The sequence below is a fragment of the Dromaius novaehollandiae genome, chromosome 3, assembly GCF_036370855.1.
Source record: "Dromaius novaehollandiae isolate bDroNov1 chromosome 3, bDroNov1.hap1, whole genome shotgun sequence".
Classification (NCBI taxonomy): domain Eukaryota; kingdom Metazoa; phylum Chordata; class Aves; order Casuariiformes; family Dromaiidae; genus Dromaius; species Dromaius novaehollandiae.
In genome coordinates this window covers 28,771,217-28,791,238 of record NC_088100.1, presented here as the reverse complement: position 1 = coordinate 28,791,238, position 20,022 = coordinate 28,771,217, and the positions used below count along the sequence as shown (strand labels likewise).

General features: G+C 37.5%; 1 protein-coding gene across 5 annotated transcripts in view; it reads left to right on the top strand.

Moving 5' to 3' along the window:
- The window catches only part of KHDRBS2 (KH RNA binding domain containing, signal transduction associated 2), a 414,201-nt gene that overhangs the window by 361,597 nt on the left and 32,582 nt on the right, over positions 1–20,022 (top strand). The gene's annotated exons all lie outside the window — the stretch shown is intronic.

The window sequence follows — 20,022 nt, the reverse complement described above, 5'->3', positions numbered from 1 at the left end:
AAATCATTATGAAATTTTAAATATCTACTAGAGAGTATCTTCTCCTAAATTCCCTGCTTTTACAATGCCAGGAACCTCTGAAACTAGCAGGGGCAAATACAGGTTTAATCAAAGCAGAAGAAGAGGGTCCCTTACCACCACCCTGTGAACTCCCGCTGCACCAAGTGATGAAGGAGTACTCTCATGCCACATCAGGCAGTGCACACAGAGGGCCCGCTATACCTCCTTGCCCCTCTCCCCATCAAGTCTGTATCTGAACAGGAATAGTTCCACTTCACAGGAACAGGAGCTGTGAGAGAAAAGGATGATATTGCTCCAGTGTGTACAGCCCATTTTCCAAGTCCATTTTTTTGATACTAATGATACCAGTGTGTTTGGATGACTAATTAGAATCTGTTCTATCCTTATCCATCAAAATTTTTCAATACATTCAGATGGCACAGCAAACCTGACTCTTAGACATTTTCACTGAACTAATAGGGAAATGCTGACTACTGTCAGCTTAAAGACTGGCCCTAGTATGTTCATCGTAAATATGCTGTTGGAAATGACACTACTAGTAGAAGTTACATTGAGGAGGTTATATAAGGATTGTTGCTTGAAAAAATAATTTTATTCATGCAGCTGTGAAGCAAATTTCAGTGTAATGCAAAGTTGCAGTTTCCTTTGTATCTGTACAGAAATCACGAGACATTAATGGGACATTGTCAAAATGGTTGCATTGTGTAATCATAAATAACTTAATTTTTTGTATATAAACAGTATTCACAATACAATACCACAATGTGCAGTCAAGCACATTTTCAGTGCTAAGCAATTTATAATAATGTATTCATACTTATGTGTGTGCATCAGTTACCCTTTGTTTTGTTTCCTTTTCATATTTATTTTTTTAATAACTGCAGTGAAGGATCTTTCCTCCCCTCTGCAGATACCCTCCCATCCCCCCAAAATGCATTGCTAAGGCTTTGGGTGATCCAGAAGCACAGTGTGAGCCCAGCAGTGAGAATTAGCCAGTGTTTAATTCTTAACTAGACTCCCCCACACTGATTCCCTATGTGTTTGGGCAAGCCATTTAAGGTAATGTCACTCTTCCTCCCATCTCTCGTTTGTAAAACTAGAAGAATATTACTTGCTTTCCCGGCAGGGGTTTTGAAAAGACTAATTAGCTATGGCTTACAAAGTGTTCAAAGAGTGGGATCATGACTAAATTTATGCTCTGCATGAGGCTGGATTTTTTTCCATTAAGCAGCCGAAACAAACTGAAAATGCCTGGGTTCACTTTGCTAGACTTGTCTCAAAGTAACTGAGAATTGTGGGCTTGCGTTTCAGCTTTAACTGTTTTCTGAGCCAACACTGGAATATAAAGTCCTGGAATGGTTTTACTATTAACCTGCAATAAACTTAAAAATGGGGTTATATTCCGATATTGCAATTTGTCTACTTTCTGAAATCTGTGTGTATGTTCCTGTTGGTTCACTCGCTTTATCGGATTAGTAAATTTGCTAGTTCTGTGCTCTGGAAACCTGTGTGTGAACAACTTCATCCCAAAGTCACCAGAATTTATCTGAGGAGGTAATTGAGCATATGGAGTTATAGAATATGTGTTTTTCTTGTTTTGTGACTGAATTCTTAGTACACATACTGATGTTCTTCTCTCTTTAACTGATCGTTTCAGTGCCTCCACCCCAACCATAAGCAGTCTTGCACCACCCCTTCTCATCCTCATATAGTTAGTGTTCACCCTCGCTGCCCATTATGTCTCAGTTCTCTGCTTCTGTTTCAGGATGTTTCACTATTCATCATCACTCTGTATAAAACCAGCTGCCCCTTCATCCCTCACCATCCGACAGAAATCAACGCTACCTCTTTGGTTCACCCCAATTTACTTTCACGTCTTGTTTTACCTTCCACAGCAAGACTATATCCCTCCTTTATAATCCCTTTCAGCACACCTCTGTAATTCAGAGTTCCCCCAGACTCCGAATAAGGCCGCACACTCCTTTGTGTATGAACTGAGGACCCGTGCCCCTTCCTCCATGCCTTTTAGAAGGTTCACAGAAGAACCTGTCCTTATCTCTTCATTCTGTCGTATAACAATATCTGAATTATCAAAAATTGACTAAGTTGGGCATTTCTTTTTCTTGTATGTATCACAATAAACTCTTCCAGCCTGTCTTTAGGGAGGCTGGTTCTCAGTCCTGAAAAGGTTTTCTGTTAGTCTTTCGCATGATGTAGCCTCCCCCAAATAACAATACTACTTAATACTTTAAATTTGCATTGAAATACAGTATAGAGCTCTCTGTACTTTGTTATTGTTATGAATACTGTACAACACCATAGTACTCCCATACAACACCATAGTTCTCCTATTGCTTCCTGCAATGACTTTTCTTTATATCTGGGCTTCTGAGAAGTATCCTTTTTTTTTTTTTTTTTTTTTTTCCTTTTTTGTCTCTTGGGTTCTTCTATGCTCCTTTTGGAGGAGACTGGTGAAGTCTGATTGCAGGTACTTTTTTCTCAGAAGTTATTTATTCAGCACTTATGGAACATTCATGCTAGGGCTGAAAAAACACAGTGGTGTTTCAGAGCAGAGCCCACCTAAGATCCTTGTCATTCTCGAGAGGTGCATCACTCTTGCTTTATATTAGATGAAAGTCCTAAGCAAGAAAGGGCCTAAATGACTTGTATGAGGCTACGCAAGATAAATTCTTACATACTATTTTCCCCTGTAGAAGCTACAGCCTGAGTTAACTGTCTTGACTCCTTGTACAATTTCTGATGTGAAGCTATCTCCCTGAGAATTAGATCCCCCCACAAATCCAACCAAGGAACCTCCCAAGCCAATAGCAAAGGCAGCTGAGAGGGATATATGTAAAATCCCACTATTTTGCATGACTTAGACACGTCCCATAAATGCCAATTCATAGCCCAGAATCCTATTATGTAGTTAGACATTTAAACTCTTTATTTCAATTTGACATGCTTGACACCCCATCTCTCAGAAGGATCAAAGTGGAGACACTTCAAAGCATTCCCTACAGCAGGCTCTGAGCACCTGGGAATAGTCTCTTAAGGAATTATGAGATTCCTGCAAATTTTAGATAGGTTCAGGATTATGCAGCTACTGCTAGAGAATTTTGAAAATCACTGTTTTGGGCAGAGGAACTTAAATTGAACACATACACCAGAAAATCTTGTGGATCTAGTCCTTGTGGGCTTTTTGGTGCAAGTGACGAAATATTTTGAAAAGGTAGTTTAAAACTGAAAGGCTAGTCATTTGAAATATTGGACAATTTTCAAAAACACAAAGCATGCTCACCTGTGATCACACTCAGTAAGCATTTATGATACTTATGTCACTGAAGGGCTCAATATTTGCAGATATGAATTTAAATTCAGCAGTCTAAACTAAAGTGACTATAATTTTAACTTGATGGTGATGCTTATGTTTTATAACAGAAGGCATGAAATTGGATTAGTATACAAACAGAAAGTTTGTATCCATTGGTCTCGTTATACTTTCATAATTTTTTATTTTCCCTTCTGGCAGTGTTGTCATTCAAGGAGGTATCTGGTGAAAACAAGAATTTAATGATTCGCCTTATTATAAATAGATTAGTGTAAAATGTATAACTAAAAATTGGTTGCTGGGTACCTTTCCTGCTCATTTGTAATGCCATGCCCAAGTTAGAAAAGCACCATGAATTCACTGGACAGGAACACACTACAGGGAAAGCCCTTGCAAACTGTTCTCTTTCTCATTTCTTCCTCCTTTCCCTTTTCAAAAGGAAACTAGCATTCTAGATATAAGTGCTGTGCTTCTTATTAGGCTGCTTTAGAAAGACAAGAGATAGTATGATTTGTTAGCAAGGCACATCCTATACCTTATAAGCTATGTTAATTATATCTATCTCGCATCATGATTGTTTCGTCTGAATCCTGTTTCTCCCCTGAACTGATCAGAGGACTCAAGGTTTTATTTGTAGACACCATTTCTGCCTTAGCTCTTTCAAGGGCTGGGACTCCAGCAGATGAGCTCTGCCAGTTCCTGCCGCAGGAGATGAGGAGGCTTCTGCCTCTACGTCCAAAGGTTAACACTGCCATAGTGAGGATGGAGGAAAGTTAGAGCGTGCCCGTTGTCCGATGCCATAGTTCACAGCCTGATGCATGTACTGCCTGGTGTATTAGCTGAAAATGATGGCGATTTATGTTTTTGTGCCAGGTCATGAACTGCAGGATGTGAGATGCCAGCATACATGCACTCCTTTTGCTACTACCAAAAGAGCAGGAACCTTAGGTAGAGGGTGAAAGGAGAGGGCTGAAGTCTATAACCTCCTAAACCACTACAGTTAAGTGAGAACAACACCATCTGTCAGAGGCCTAACAAGAGTTAGGAAGGTTAATCTGTATCTTGTCTCCTATACAAAGAGGGAAGAGAGAAGTGAACTCCACTCCCATTCCTGATGCTGTACAGCAAAAGGCTGTTCACTACATGTGCTGCCATTACAGCTGGAGCTGGGAGACATTATTTCAGTGTATATTATCTTCAGCAAAAATTAAACTTTGGAAATTTGGAATCTGGCAAAGTAGTCTTGGTCAAAATACTCGCAGGTTTTTCTTTTTTTCCAAACATTACATATCTTAAGAATGCAATCGTGCAAACTCAAAAATCCATCAGTCCTAGGTGCCTTTTTTCACAATAGCCGATAACGAGGAAAAGTAAAAGAGAAGGACAAATACAAAGTGATACTTCTGCCTGTACATCCTCTCAACTTCTCTGCTTCTGGCAATTCACTGCTAAGGGACTCCCTGAGCCAAAGCTTAACCACATCATTGTTTTTAATAGTCACTGATCCATTCTGTTCTACTTGTTTATCTAATCACTTTTAAAATATATTTTGGAATCCACAGTAATGCATGGAGATATGTCCTACAATGTTTCTACATGCCTGAAAATGTACTTCCTCTTCTTTGTTTAAAAAATTGGTTCCTGATCATGTTTCCAACCTTTCATTCTGTAATAAAGAAAATTGTTCCCTAGTCTCTTTCACCATGCCATTCATTAACTTACAGAGTGCTATCTTGTCCCTCCTCAGTCATTATTTCATTATGACCATTCATTCAGATGCCTGTAAAAGAAAAATTGCAGCAAAAAAAACACCCTTTTAAATCTTTCACTTAGATTATTTTAATTTAAGTCAGACATACCCTAAAAATAAAAAAGTCAAACACAAAGATTAATTGAACATTTTTGCTTTGATTTGAATAAAATATTCCATTGACCAAAATGAAATATTGGGAGATATTTTCATGCATTTAATCAAGAAACCAGAGAAACTGTGCTCACTTCATCAAAACTGATTTTTAAATATGGCAAAATTTTCAAGCTGAATAAATATACTCTTTGCCCAGCTCTAGGCACCCATTTAGGGAAAACAGTACTATTTATCTTCAGATTCATTTAATGAGAAGTCATAAAGACATTCTGGACTGAGGAAAAAAAAGTAATGGGGAAAACCCATGCTAGGTTGCTTTTAAATTTACTATCAATTTTTCAGGATTTTTTTCTTTTTTCAAATATACACGCTTTCTCTAATTACAACATTATAATGCACATTCCACTCCAGTTTAGCATTAAGTACTCACTTGTAAACGACTGGTACTTGGTTTCAGGATAATTCCATCTTTAATTAAAATTGGAGAGTGTAACTGTTTGATATAATTCTTTATAATGTAAGACACCATCTAAGTTTTAAAACGCTGCCACAGTGAATTGACTATTTCATGAATAATTCCCTGCCAATCATTTGCAGTTGTGATGACAATTACTTTAGTAAGTAATTGTCTACACAGACAGCACTATATAAACAAATTCTTTATATGGCTAACACCTAAAAATGTACAGAAATATTCCACTACTTTGTGATAGTCTTGTTTATTTGTTATTTTTTTTTTACTGAAGAGCTAATTATGTAGTCATTCTTTATTTGTAATAACAATTACAGTTTTTGCTGAATAAGTAAAAGTAAAAGTATAGCTATGAAATTCGGAGAGGAAAGAGTGTGTGGAGGGTTCAAATTACAGCAGGACTTCTGATAGACAAAGAGATTGATTGAAGAGATGTCACTTCAGCTTCATTATGAGACATGAGGATGCTTATTTCACGGGGAAACTCAAGTCACTACCATCCTAGTGTGAATAAACCCTGTGTTGATTAATCTATGGCAGCAGCAAAGCCAGATGAAGCCACATTGCAACATATGTAGAGAAATACTTATAAGTTTTGAAAAAGTTCTTTTTTGGCATTTGCTCTGTCAGTTAAGATATGTTCCTTCTGCTGTCAGGTCCAAGTTTCTTGCTTCTTTCTAATAATAACATTGATATTGTAAGTCACTGGTCCTAACACTCATTAAGCTTGTAGTGCTAAGAGTTTGTTACTCAATTTTTTTTAGCCTAGTACCACTTCAGTCTTCAAATATAGGAAATAAAGCATTCAAACAGGATAGTGACTGATAAACAGACATAAGAGACATAGGTTTTATTGTGCTCGTTGCAATGCTTGACTTCACATAGCTTGTGATTACAGTTAAGATGCTAATGCTAGTTGATTAATTATTAATTTGCATTATTAATGCAAACTGATTGTCCATGTTTGTAAACTGAGCACGTACATATGATATCTGATAGGAAATATCGCTGGCAACATACCAAAGGAAAGTTTCTTTGATTTTGAGAACTTGGCGCATCTTAGCATTGAGTAGGTGTCTGCAACAGGACTCAGGTTGTTCTGGTATAGCAGATTTTTTCAGCTGTGCCAAGACAGAGCAACAGGCAGGCAGTTCAGTGCATTCTGGGTGTTGCTACACTAGCATAGGACCAGGAATGTGCTTTTGAAGCAGATTTCCTGATTGCCTTCACTTACAGTACTTCCGTTCACACCAGAGTGCCTGATCTGATTTTGTTAAATCGAAACTAAATCAGAAGATGCACTCTGGCTGTTCATGAGTATTCAGTCCAGAGGATCAAACTAGGGCGAATCTGAAATAGAAAAGAAAACCTCCAGAGACCTAGCATGAACATCAGGTCCTCTGCATCAGCTGCTTCACACTGCAGATTAATCTTTTTTGTAATTCACTATTTGTTAACATAGACAAAGTGTCTGAGTCCTGATCCCTCCCCAGTTGCCCAGACTGGTGGCCTTGCCAGATGTGTCCTGGTTCTGTTCCAGAAGGTGCCAGTGTGTGCCAAGAGCCTGCAGGCCCACATTTGTTTTTTGGGGAAGAGAGGCATCTGATGAACAACTGGATCTCTCTCTGAGCGGGCACCAGGTGTGCACCCAGCCCTGGGACCTCAGCAGTGTTCCTGAGTTCTCCTGTATAGATTTATCTCTGTGTTTCTGCATTTCTCTCACCAGAAAGAGAATTCATTGAAGACTTCTATTGAATATGGGCAGAAATAGACCAAATAGATTACCTTCCTTTAGTCCTTTCTACTTCTGTCATTCTTATCTCATAGATGCTTACCAGGGTATCATAGATCCTGTGTACTTCAGTTCCTACTCTGTGGGACAGAATGAACTGCCACAGATATTTTCTTGATTCCTGAAAAATTTTCTCAACTCTTTTACTGGAGGAATCACCTTAGCTGTCTCCCAAATAGTATTCATTTCCTCAGAAGAGATTTATGATTTGTTATAAAAGTATGATTTTGGAAGACTGTAAGAAAAGTGAGCGCACTTTAAATTCAGCTATGATGGCGACTGTGTGATGATATTAAAGTTACTGCTGTTTTGTCACATCACTGTTTTAATTAGGTTATAACTCTTTATAAAATTCCATATTTAAATCTGTCACTGTATATGCTAAAGTGTTTGTACTTTAGTAAATTATGCAGAAAACACTGCAGAAAAATCCACACATAGCACAAGAAAAGAGAGTGCTTTTAATTTATAGAGACTTGCTGTGATTCCTCTATTACTCCTGAACTATAAATCATTGTATATGACAGAATAAGAATAAATAAATCATGCAAAACTTTCTTATCATATGTAGTATTTCATGTAATCATTTTACTGCCTTTCACACTGGGAGTTGTAGATTTGGAGAATCCAAAGCCTTGTCATTCTGAGGTTCATATAGAAATAAACATCTACATAGTTCCAGACATGACATATCATATCACTGCACATTTCATAATGTATCACCTTAAAGTAATAGAAAATTAATTTCTCCTGAAAATAAGAAGAAAATAATATTCACACTTATCTCACAATAACACTGCTAATAGTCTGTCTCACCCCTGTGTTATGACAGAAGGTGAGGATAAAAAACAATGAACGTATAATTATTGCATTTAAACTGTGTTAATTAGAAGCTGAAAATCAAATCTTATGCCCACACATTTTAGTTTAATTTAACAGAATAATACCCTACAATGTGTAAGTTTCAAGCTTCTATGTGAAACATTTAATTCTATGACTTAAAATGCCATACTTATTTAGCAGCATTCATTATAGTTAGGTTACCAATGGTAGCCCAAATAATAATGTTCTGTCATTATTTAAGATAAAAATACAGATTTAATGCCATTACCATAATTTGATTCTTTTTCAGCATATTCACTAAAATATTATTTGACCATAATGGTCTAAAGATATTAACAGCAAATTATTTATCTGTTGAATTACATCCCTTAGCTACTTGCAAGTTCTCCACAAGTAAATTTTCATTTTTACATATATACATTTTATTTCAAATGATTTGAAGATCATCGACAATGCTTGTCAATCATTTTACTCTCTTTCTTACTTGTCACATCTTACTTCTATCAAGTTTTCCAAAGTATGCTTAAATTCATCTTCATCCAACATTCTTCTCATCTCACACCCACGTTATTAGAGACAGTAAGTGTCTCTTACCAAATGTCTTGTATATTCTTTGGCAAAAATCCAAATAATATCTTAAGTATGTGCCTAACTACAGCCAATCAAATAGTGTCAATGAAGTCATGTAACTAGAGGTAAATGCTTGTTTTATAGGATCAAAGCTCTTAGGGCCATAACCAGAGAAAAAATAATCAAACTATGGTTTACAAAGATTCTGGGTGCTCACTCAGTTCAAAACTGTGATCCAAAAAGTCCCTGCTCATTAGCTGCCTAGCTCTGAGGCTCCCAAACTCGCAGGGGGACTCCCTATTTGACTCAAAAGTTGCCTAAGTCCCTGCCGTTTTGTCCCAGTTTGAGCTCACTGACCTTCTGGGAAAGATCAGTTCAGCTTCACCTACAGATGTTTAAATTTCTTGGGAATTTGATCTGATGAGCATGCTGTAGCACTTTTTTTTTTTTTTTTTTTTTTTTTTTTTGAGACACATCTGAAGGAAGCAGAAGGGAAGATGCTGTGCGTCTTTGATGCAATATCCTCATGTTGGAGCTTTCTGTTCTCTTCTCAGACTGATAACGGCACAAGCTGCGTGACGTCTCCTGATAAGGGAATGCCCCAATCATCCTTCTTGCTGAAGCTGTGCAAGTCAGCAAATAGAAAAGCAATATTTGTGGGGCAAGGTAGAATAAATGAAGAGAGTGTGAATCAAAGCTAATGGTTGAGTTGAGGTGGGAGAAAATCCCAACTGCTGTTGATGCTGAGCTTATTTATATAATTTATATTAAAGGCCTCTGGTAAAAGCAAACCAAATGCAGAGAAAAATATATTTTTACTGAATAAGAAGTAGAGAAAAACTTACAGCAAATGGCCCAGCCACAGCAAAAGCCACATCACCTCTCTCAAATATTCACTCCACAACTGCTGTTTCATTCTGCTCAGTAGCAAAACCTCAGAAGAAAGAAGTGCATTCAATTGCTTACACAAAGGTAGCTAAGGTACTTTTTTCAGGATTTGGGAGAACTGGATTTGAATCCCTTTAGCATGAGGAAGGGAATGAATCCAAGTATCCCTCTTCCTTCAGCTGCTACGCCTTTAGCTCTTCTGCTAAGCAGAAGATGCGAACTCACACCCCTTCATTTCTTACGGATGCATTTTAAACTAAAAGAGTAAGTTCTGACAAAAGAGTAAGTTCTGACCAGCTTTCTAAAAGTGCTGTGGAAAGCTTTTATCCCCAGAGAAACTGGGGATAGATTCCATTGCCACTTTGATTAGCATTCCTCAAGTCTTCCAAAGGGTCATGTTTTTAGCTAGTTGCTTCTCCATGCTTAGCTTTTCTCGCTGGCTGTTTCTAGTCCCTGTTCAATATGCAATTTTCGGAAACGTGCTTGTGAAGCAACTAGCTCTCCCTATGCACTTTTGCATTTTGGTTTATGGTCTGGGAGCCATGCACCTAAACCCAGGCACAGTGGCACTTAATCTGCAGATGTAAGTGCTTTGGGTTTAGACTTGTTAAGTGCTATCTCCAAATTCCCATTGTAGGTTCCTCTTCGCCCCTCAGCATTCAGATACTCCTGTTTTTCTGGAGGTTCTTATGTCATTATTCAAACCATTTCTTTCTTCAAATCAGTCTAGTCTCTTCAGCTTTTTTTAAAAAATGAATTTGTGTCCCATGCAATTTCTTAAGCTGGTTACTTGTGTATTCTGGTGCTACTCCTGTGCTGTCTTAAGCAGCTGTTCACTGCAGAAGTGGCTGAATCCTTGTAAGGAATTATCTTCCCCAGGTACTCATTACTCCTTCTCCAGCTGACATTACTTTCTCCTAAGGGTGAGCTGGCAGTGGGGTGCATGAGCACTTCTCATCTGCTTCGGTGCCAAGTCAGCTGGATGATTTCTAGGATTCTCTACCACTACTCTAAGCCAGGGAAGTTCACAATACTACAATAGATTAGGCGTACCCATGCAGTTGATTTTGTTAGCCCTCTTGAGGGAAAGGTGTCATCAAGCACAGGGACAGAGGATTTCTGAAACAGTTTCAACTAAGTCCACAAAAAGGCTATTATACCACAAGGTTTTCTTATTTTTCTTAGATTTTAAGCTGTGTTTGGTGTATATGCAGTCCCTGGTCTCTCTGTAGGTTTGGCGAAGTAAGTGATATTTAGCACAGTATAAGTAAGCATGGTGGGTTTATGCTTGTTTTTCAAAAACATTTTTTGTCTTCTGACAGGACTACACATTTCAAATAGCAAAGGTACCATTTGTGATTTGTGAAGGATAGACACTTCAGTTATTCTTCCCATAATGCATAGATTCAATTATACAATGCACAGATACCAAGTCAGAAAATCCTGTCTATGTTGCAGATTCTGCAGATAAGGGAAAAGAGACCAGAACAGTGAAAAACTAAGCATATGTTATGCTAAAAAACCTGTTCTTGAATTCCTCTCTCAAATAATATGTACTTGTCCAAATATGATAAAAGAAAAGTGCAGCTGTCTTTTCTGAGTGGATTTATGGGGTGAAATCCTGGCTGTGTCAAAGTTAGTAGAACTTTAGTCATTAGCTTGAGTGGGGCAAAGTTTCCAACCACTGCTTAACACTTTTGTTTCCACGCACCTTTTCAAGAAGGGAGAAGTTTAGAGGCTTGCTAGTAAAGACAGAAAAAAATGAATTATCCAAATAAAATCATTCTGATTTTCAGTGCTCTCATTTTAAAGTTAATTGTCTGGTTTCTTTTGGGTGTTCTACTCCACCCATCTATAGTACTTTTCTCTTACCTATTAACTACATCTCAGAACACCCCAAGGAGGTAGTTATTGTCTCATTTTACCAGTGAGGAAGCCATACCACAAAAAAATTAAACAAGTACCTAAAGTCACTAAACAAACAAGGAGCAGGGCTAGTAATCACAATTCCTGAATTCCACTTACCTCCATCACTTGTGTAGTGATATATGCAGTACCAAATGTATGCAGTATGGTGACATTGTAAAGAACGTAAGAAGATTTTTTTCCTCATAGGAAAGAAAACTATTTTCTTCTGAATTAAAAGCAGCTTCTATGCTCCTAATAATATTAAAAGCTAAATGGCAATCAAATTAAACCACTATCTTAATTGTTGTTATACATATCTTAACTATCTAAACAGAATAGCTCGTTTTATCTCTTCCTGGCCACCTGTCCCAAAATAATTGACCAGAAATGAGTAAAATTGCATCCAAAAAGTATGAGCAATATTCTGATGTTAAATAACTTACCAGGAATAAGAAATGATCAGGTCTCTATTATACAGGAAATAAGTAATGAGTATAAATGTAGAAATTATTACAAAATAACATCTCCATATGCAAATTAGATACTTTTAATATATATTTCTTTAAATTGTAAAGCATCTGTTAGAGTGATCTGCCTTTGAAGTACTTGTATTGTTGCTCCTTTTGCATTTGTGAAAGAGCTGTATTCAATGCTGGAAAATTCCATGACAAGGTTACAAAACGCTGATGGAAGAGTAGAAAAAAAGTGGTGTTGTGAATATGTGCTATACTGGAGTCTTGTACTAACAGAAATTAAAGCACAGGATAATAGCTGAGTTCAGGGTAGAATTTCACAGTAGATGGACCGCTATGAATTTTTCTGTATTCCCAATACCACATAGGTAAAATAGTAAAACTGAAACAACGTTGGGTATATTTCTCTCTCTTATAAGTGAAAGCATTTAGCAACTCCAGATTCTAAGGAATTTCGCAGGTTAAAGATACTGTGGAGGGGTTTTTTTCAGTTTGACAGCAAGAAAAAAAAAGACCTAAGTTAAATTCTTTGGTTAAACAGTGGATCAGAGCTATCTACAGCCCCACACTGAGGATACTAGCAATTGACCAAAGCAGCTAAAAGACAATCTGAATTGTAAATAACTGTGCTAAAATACTAACATATAATTTCAATCAATCATAAACCAAGGATGCTGGTTGCTTATGATAGTAACAACTTAAATTTCCTATATAAAAGTGAGTTCCAAATATTGATTCACAGAGAGCACACAGCAAATTGAAAGAAGTAGCCAGTGTAATTAAAAGGGCCCTCCCACTAAATGTATATGCATTCCCACAATAAAAATCTTTAACTTCTACTTATGGTTGCCCAAATGCATTTCCTAACAATGTAGTAATCAAAAAATCACTGGTTAAGAGGGCATTGTTTACCACACTCAGAGTAATCCTGATGCCCAAGCACATGCAGATTCCTTAGCTATAAACTCTCTTATGCTTCCATCATACTGCCCAGAACTTTTACATATAGTTTTTGGAAGTCAAACATGCAACATTTCTTCTTAGCTAAGGATGGAAACATCAGAGAGAGGACCAAGTCTGCAATAACATCAAATTCCCTGAGAAATTCTTCCAGCACCCTGAGCACTCAGTTCCTAAATTGCCTGTGTCAATTTCTTTTTAATTATTAATAAAATGAAATACATTTTCTCCATTGTCTCTCCAGCAAGCTTTCAATGTCTGTTTTCATGTTCATCTCTATAACCTAATTTCTATCTATAGCTTTAATTCTTATGTCCATATTTGTGAATCTCTCTTTGAACTTTTACATGCTGCTTCTTAAACTGGCATTTTTACTTTCTTCCCTTACACTTTCACCCCCAGTTCCTGTAAGTGTAGGCAAAAATGCTTTTGTGTCCCTCATCATTGGCTTCATTTTTTTTTGCATGCTCTCTGTAATTTTTTTCTGATTTAATTTTTAGTCATTGATGCCTGATAGCATTGGTGATAGTCAGAAGTGAAAAAGGACAGAGGACTAGGGAAGCCAACTCGAGCAGATGGACTAAAAGGCAGGCTGAGCATCAGTGAGAGATTTAGGTCAGACTCCACAGGGTTTCTTTCCACAGAAATGAAAAGGAGGAAAAGGAATTAGTGTTAAAACACGATGACCACTCTGCACATCTCTTCAGCTCTTAGGCACATTGATTCATAGGCTCATTAGCAATTCTCCCCTAATTACCTTTCTAGCTCTGGACTATACCTCTCCCCTGCTCTTCAGCCAAATTCTCTGTGAGTTTCCCTTCATTAACGCATGACTTTATTAACATCAAATACTTTCAGGCTGTCTTTTCCCCCTCCCATTTTTCACAGTTTCTCAAAGAACAACCAAGCTTCACTCTTCTCATCAGTAACTTCTCTGTCTCTTTCAAAGCATGTTTTGAGCCTTTTTTCCTGTCTGTGTGTGTTTGCATTCTTCAAAATATACATCCCTGATTTATTCCATTTTTATATATCACACCCAAGTTTTAAGATTTTTTTATGGAATGCAAATACTGGGTTCGTTTCTCTGCTCTGTACTAGAAGGCACTATATCAAATTACTCTCTCCTCTCACCCTTCTGATGAGTACTGTATCCCAAAGAAGATCATCTGTGAAACTCTTAGAATCAAAATAGTAGATCCAAAGCGTGGACCTGGAATCAAATTTGGATGTAGGTCATTTAGTAGTAAATGTAGCTTGTTCCTTCCAAAGCAGCAGTTAGGGGCTCCCATAAAAAAGAGATGTGAGAAAATTAGGCAAGGGAGGTAGCCAGATAAATATGTGAAGACACTGGTGAAAAGAAGTCATAGTCAGTGACTGCAGTGGAATCACTGCATAGCTAATTATTTGATAAAGTATTATTGCCTACAGTCTTTGTTAATAGATGTAACAATAATATTAACTAGATAACGCATTCTCAAAGATACCAATTTTTTTATGAGGAAATCACAAAAAGGGTCTTCCACTGTATAGCCAACTATGCAATTGCAATAACAAAAATAGTCTTTCTAACCTATTTTTGGGACCACTGCTTCTGCCAGTAAGTAGGAAGTTGGAAATCATGATATATTCACAGAAATTAGTAAGACTACTGCATCCCTCCATTGCATTCCCCATGCACTGGCAATGATATATTCCTGTGTTTCAGTTAGTGTTAGAACCAGATACACTCCAAAGGAGACAGGGAGAGTTGGCTGCAACAGGGCAGTACTCCTTTTGCCTAGACTCTGTGCCTTTAGGGGCACAGTCCCTGTCAAAGCTATATACTGAGGAGGTTTTGCTGTGAAAGCCCTGCTGTTCTGTTTGGTATTCCGTAAAATCTGACATGACACCTGTGACTGGTAAGGATCATGTTGAAAGGGAATCTTTCTTCCTTTCTGGATCTGGAAGTATCAGAGTAATCAAAGTAGAGGAGTTGAAGACATGTTGCAGAAATATTTTCTGGTTACTTGCACATGGTAATCTTCATTTTTTTTCTAGTGTCATCCTGGCATAATTTTAATGGTTAGTAAAGAAATCCATTTACATGTGGATTTCCACTTACTTATACGTGTTTTTTTTTTCCACTGAAACTTCTGGAAATATGGTATATCATCAGTTCATTTTCCTTAAAGCTCAAAAGCATTTTAAAATTATTTTCTATTAAAAAAATAGGCAACAAAAATTGCTTCCTTTTCACAGATGTCAGAGATGTGGCGTCCTTCCTGTTCCTTGTAGGTCAAAATGTGAGATCTCCATGTGGTCCACAAAACTGATGAAGTAGTAGAATGAAATGCTTTTGCTGTGTTTTTGATGAAGTTAGGTAATAAAGGTAGGTACAGGGTAGTCAGCAAGAAATTTTGAAATGGTTCAGTGGTCCAAGAGGATTGAGAACTACTGAACTATTAAAAAAAACCCAAGAAAATTACATGGAAAAACTAAATGGAACTAAACATTGACATGAACAGATGGTTACTTCAGAAACAAGGACATAGCCCCATACAGTTAGAGAAGAGGGTGGTCAGAAGGATGATCAGACCTGGAATTTCAGTGACGGTGTTAACTAGAGGGACAGATGTTCAACTGATATGCTAGTATGGTCACAACCTATTAAATGCTCTGTGAAACTAAATATAGACACAAGCTAGTGGTTCGGTCTTGTGTGTGCTTACCTTTTTATGTGACCTGTACAGTCTGCTGTGTTTCCTATGCAGAGTGTACCAGAGCATCTTTGAATTTGCCCGTGACTTGCATGAAAGAGCACTGTGTGCTCTCCTGCTGACTAATTGGGGTTTCAACCTTTGGCTGATTGCCAGTTACCTAGGCCAGGTGCTCAACTAAGACCCTTGGATGTGTCATTTAGGACTAGGCTAGTCCCTTTGTACCAATGATCTGCCATAATTATGTGCGTGTGTTCAGTATCGTTAAGGCTGCTAATTGCGATCTAGTTTGCTGATACAAGACTGAAATAGTTTTGCACTATTTCCTTCCTAAATGGCAGATACAAAAAGAAATTTCTACCAAGCAAGAAATTTTAGCTTTCGTTCTGATTCTGCCATGCATGAAGTGCTTGTATACATTATATATGAAAATTTAGTCCACATTTAATACAGTACTTAGGCACCAATTGAAGGAGAATTGGTGGTCTAAAAGAGCAGTGTCAGCATAAAGGAATTACTCAATTCTAGCCTGCCTTGCATGGAATAAAACATAATATAATGATATTGGAACGTAGTGAAACTCACCTTGGGTACCAAAATGGCTGAAGGGTGTTTCTGTGCATGTGTGGAAAGATAACAGTCTACTCAAATCTGCTCAATAGTCTACATGGGTTCCAGCCTTTAAGACTATTCCTGAAGATAGACCTTTCCATTGTCAGAAGGCCCCACTGGTGCTGAAAGAAAAAAGAAGGGAACCTCGTAATCCTGGAGCTGAGATATGAAAAACTAACTTTGCACATCCAGGAGAATTTAGTTACCTAGCATGCAGATACATTAACCTTCATTATAAATCCCTGTAGGGAAAAACACTAATAAATTGATTTCTTTTTCGGCGGGGCAGCATCTTGTAATATATTGGCATCGTGCAGTTCAGAGACTCTTCATAGTGTTGCTTCATAGTATCTTGCTCTCTCCACAGTAGAGATATAACCCTTCACTGCAATTTGAGTGGTAGACACCGGGATTTTCACAGCTGAAGGCTCTAATCCCAAATCTTTTGTCTGTGTTTTGGCTACGAATTCACCTATAAATACAGTAAAATCTATCATGCCATGTCAAGAAGAGCTGTTAGCTATTAAACATCCTCTCCTATTTTGATGATGGTATTACCAAATAGATATAAATAAGTTGTGAGCATCATCCTTCCACATTAACATTAGGAATCAACCAAACAGGTTCACCATGCTAATGAAATAAAGAGTCTAAGAGACTTTTTCCACAAATTATGGTTTCTGGTTTTGTTCACCATCCGAAGCTGGTACAGCCGCAGCAGAAATTTGCTTTAAGAACACCGTTAGTCAAGGAAAAATAGCTTCTTGAAATTGGTAAAACAATGTCTTTTTTTACCGTGTAAGTACTGGCAGAAAGGTTGTGCATTTCTCCTTTATAGGAAGGCAATTCAGTCAGGAGGTGAGGGAGGGCACTTGAAGGAAACAAAAAATTGTTTTGTCTTTGTGTTGTACATTTAGTGAGGTTTTTTACTACTTCAGTCATTTTCATTTATATAAATAAAGCTTCTCTTTTTTAATCTAAATCTTACTTCTCCCCAAGGCCTCTCTGCAAACTCAGTGACACTTCAGTAAAGGGTAATTGAAGCTGCAGCACATTTACAGCAAAATGCCATTTTTAAAGGGTGTAATGAAACATATTGCAGAGGCTGGATTTTTGAATTCACTGTATGGAAACTGATTCCCTGTAAGGATGAAAGACCTGAGGATTTAGTACTATATCATATGGGCTGCCACTTCTTCAGCCCTCAAAAAGAGAGAGTTCTGAGAAACTCGAGGAAAAAGAAAATAAGTGGAATGCACAAGAAAATTACAATAGAAATGCTTCTGATTCCATATCAAGAGCAGCTTCTAGCCAGTTTTCTTCTGGGACATCCACTCCTAATACTTACTAGCCTGAGCCTCACTTCAAGTTCTGCTGCTGACCTTATCTAGGCATACCCCCAGCCTCCCCAACATAATGAGAGGATGAGATGTAGCTCAAGTGAAGACATTTTGCAGAGAAGAAAGAAATGGCTTCCAAAATTTTAACATGCTTTTTATGTTTTATACTTTTGTTTTTCTATTTTCATAGCACATTATTTCCTTTTTTACCAAGGCTGTCTTTGATACCAGTTTTAACCATTTCGTATTTTAGTCTAGAGCCAGCTAACTATTTCCTTACTGGCTGCAAAAGTCAGCAGTGGTTAGCAAAAACAAAATACCGCAGCAAAATCATGCCCATTAAAAAACAACAGGCTCGTTAAATTGAATGCTTCAGTTTGGTAAAGATTTCTTTCTGTTACCTCTGCTCACTCCTGGAGTCACTGGTATATAACCCACTTTTTGTGGCTGTAGCAAGATCTGTAGCAAGATCAGATACACCAATTAGTCAGGTAAAAAAATGATGGGTATTTTGATTTTCTGAGGGGGATATTGTTTTTTTCCTAAAAAGTGAAAATGCATATATGCTGGATTTAATATATTATACAGGAAGAGTTTTTAAAAGTCAAATGATATGTATAATAGGCAGTGGCAACTCTTATACTTCAAAGGCAGATGGCCAGCTGGAATTAATTTTTTATGAGCATCAACAATTTTTTTTACCCTTTTTAAAACAGAAGTTTGACAATAAGTTCAATAGATATATAATATTTTATTTACAGTACCATGATAGTCTGTACGTTACTAATGGCTGACCAGCTTAAACCAAGACTGGAAAGAAATCTGTATCAGAAACCTATAAACTGTCTTTGCAAGGTCTGATGTGGTGTGAGGGGGGAATTTACCCCTTGTGACTTTGGGAAATTTTGGTGATTTCAGTGAAGGACTATCTGAAAGGAGGGGCAGGCCAGTAGCATCTATACCAAAGGAGCAGATGAAGCTCATCAGAATATAAAAGGCAGAAGATAAACATATTCCTCCTACACACACTTAGGCCCGTTCACAATTGAACATGAGGCAAACATGCAAAAATACTGCATGTGCCTATATTGCTGTTCAGGGCATTGGCCTGGATCTGGTCTTTGATTGAATGGTTCTACTGACTGGTCACACGTCTATTTTAAGAAATAATCTGAGCCCAGGCGTTCCCTATATAGCATAAGTCGTATTCTGCCCTGTGATAATTTGGGGAAAAAATGATTCTTCGTTATTGGTAGTATCTCCCGTCACCAATACCAATATCACAATCTCCCCTTTCTAAAGCATTGGGAAAACTACTGGTGGTTGCCAGATTACGGGTTTTCTGGAATTTGTTTTATTCCATAACCTCTCAGGTGTTGGCTATTGCCTCTCAGCTAAGACATAGCATCTGCCTGTATGAGCACTGTCTCAAGTAAACATGTTTTACTTTGTATTAAAAAATAAGACTATTTAAACTAATGCAATCACTAACCGCGTCTCAGCTGAGACAGTGTTTTATGAATCCACCTCTCAACTGTAACCGAATGTGTGAGTGTTTCTTGCAATTTCAGCATAGGGTGAAACCATAAATTACCTTCAGTGGTGATTTGAACCTGCCTATATTACTTTGCCCTAAAATGGAGTGCACGTAGGCAATTACCACCTTTCTTCAACTATGTAGCTCCCCAACTATTCTGTAAGAGTTTCTCTATGCTGAATATCAATATCTTTGTACTTTTCTACCCACCAATGCAACAACTAAAGCAAGAGTTCAGTTCTCATCCCTTGGTCAGCAGAACTCTTCCTCCTTTACTCATGTTTACCCATACCTTCCTGACCTGTCCAAAAAAGAAACTGTGACTTGGCCAATAAATTTACCTTATGGGTAGACAGACTGTGGTCCTATGTAAGCTAGGTAAGATTTCTATGTCACAAAGTCTCTGCTAATATGATTTTGTCTTAACTTTTTTTACTCAGATACTTCCTGTGATAGGACTACAAGTGTGTCATGGCTGACAGTATTGTATTGTACAGGATTTGGAAACAGTAAACCTAAAATATAGCATCAGCACACTATTCCCATATATGGAGCAATTATTTGACCATATTACTGAAAAATCTATTTGAAACTTGCACTTAACCACCTCTGTGAAAATTTTTTTCCAAATAAAAAGAGGATGTTTAGCTATTAATTTTCCTGTACATTCAGTACACAGATATCACTATTTTCAACATTAATTGGATTTTTT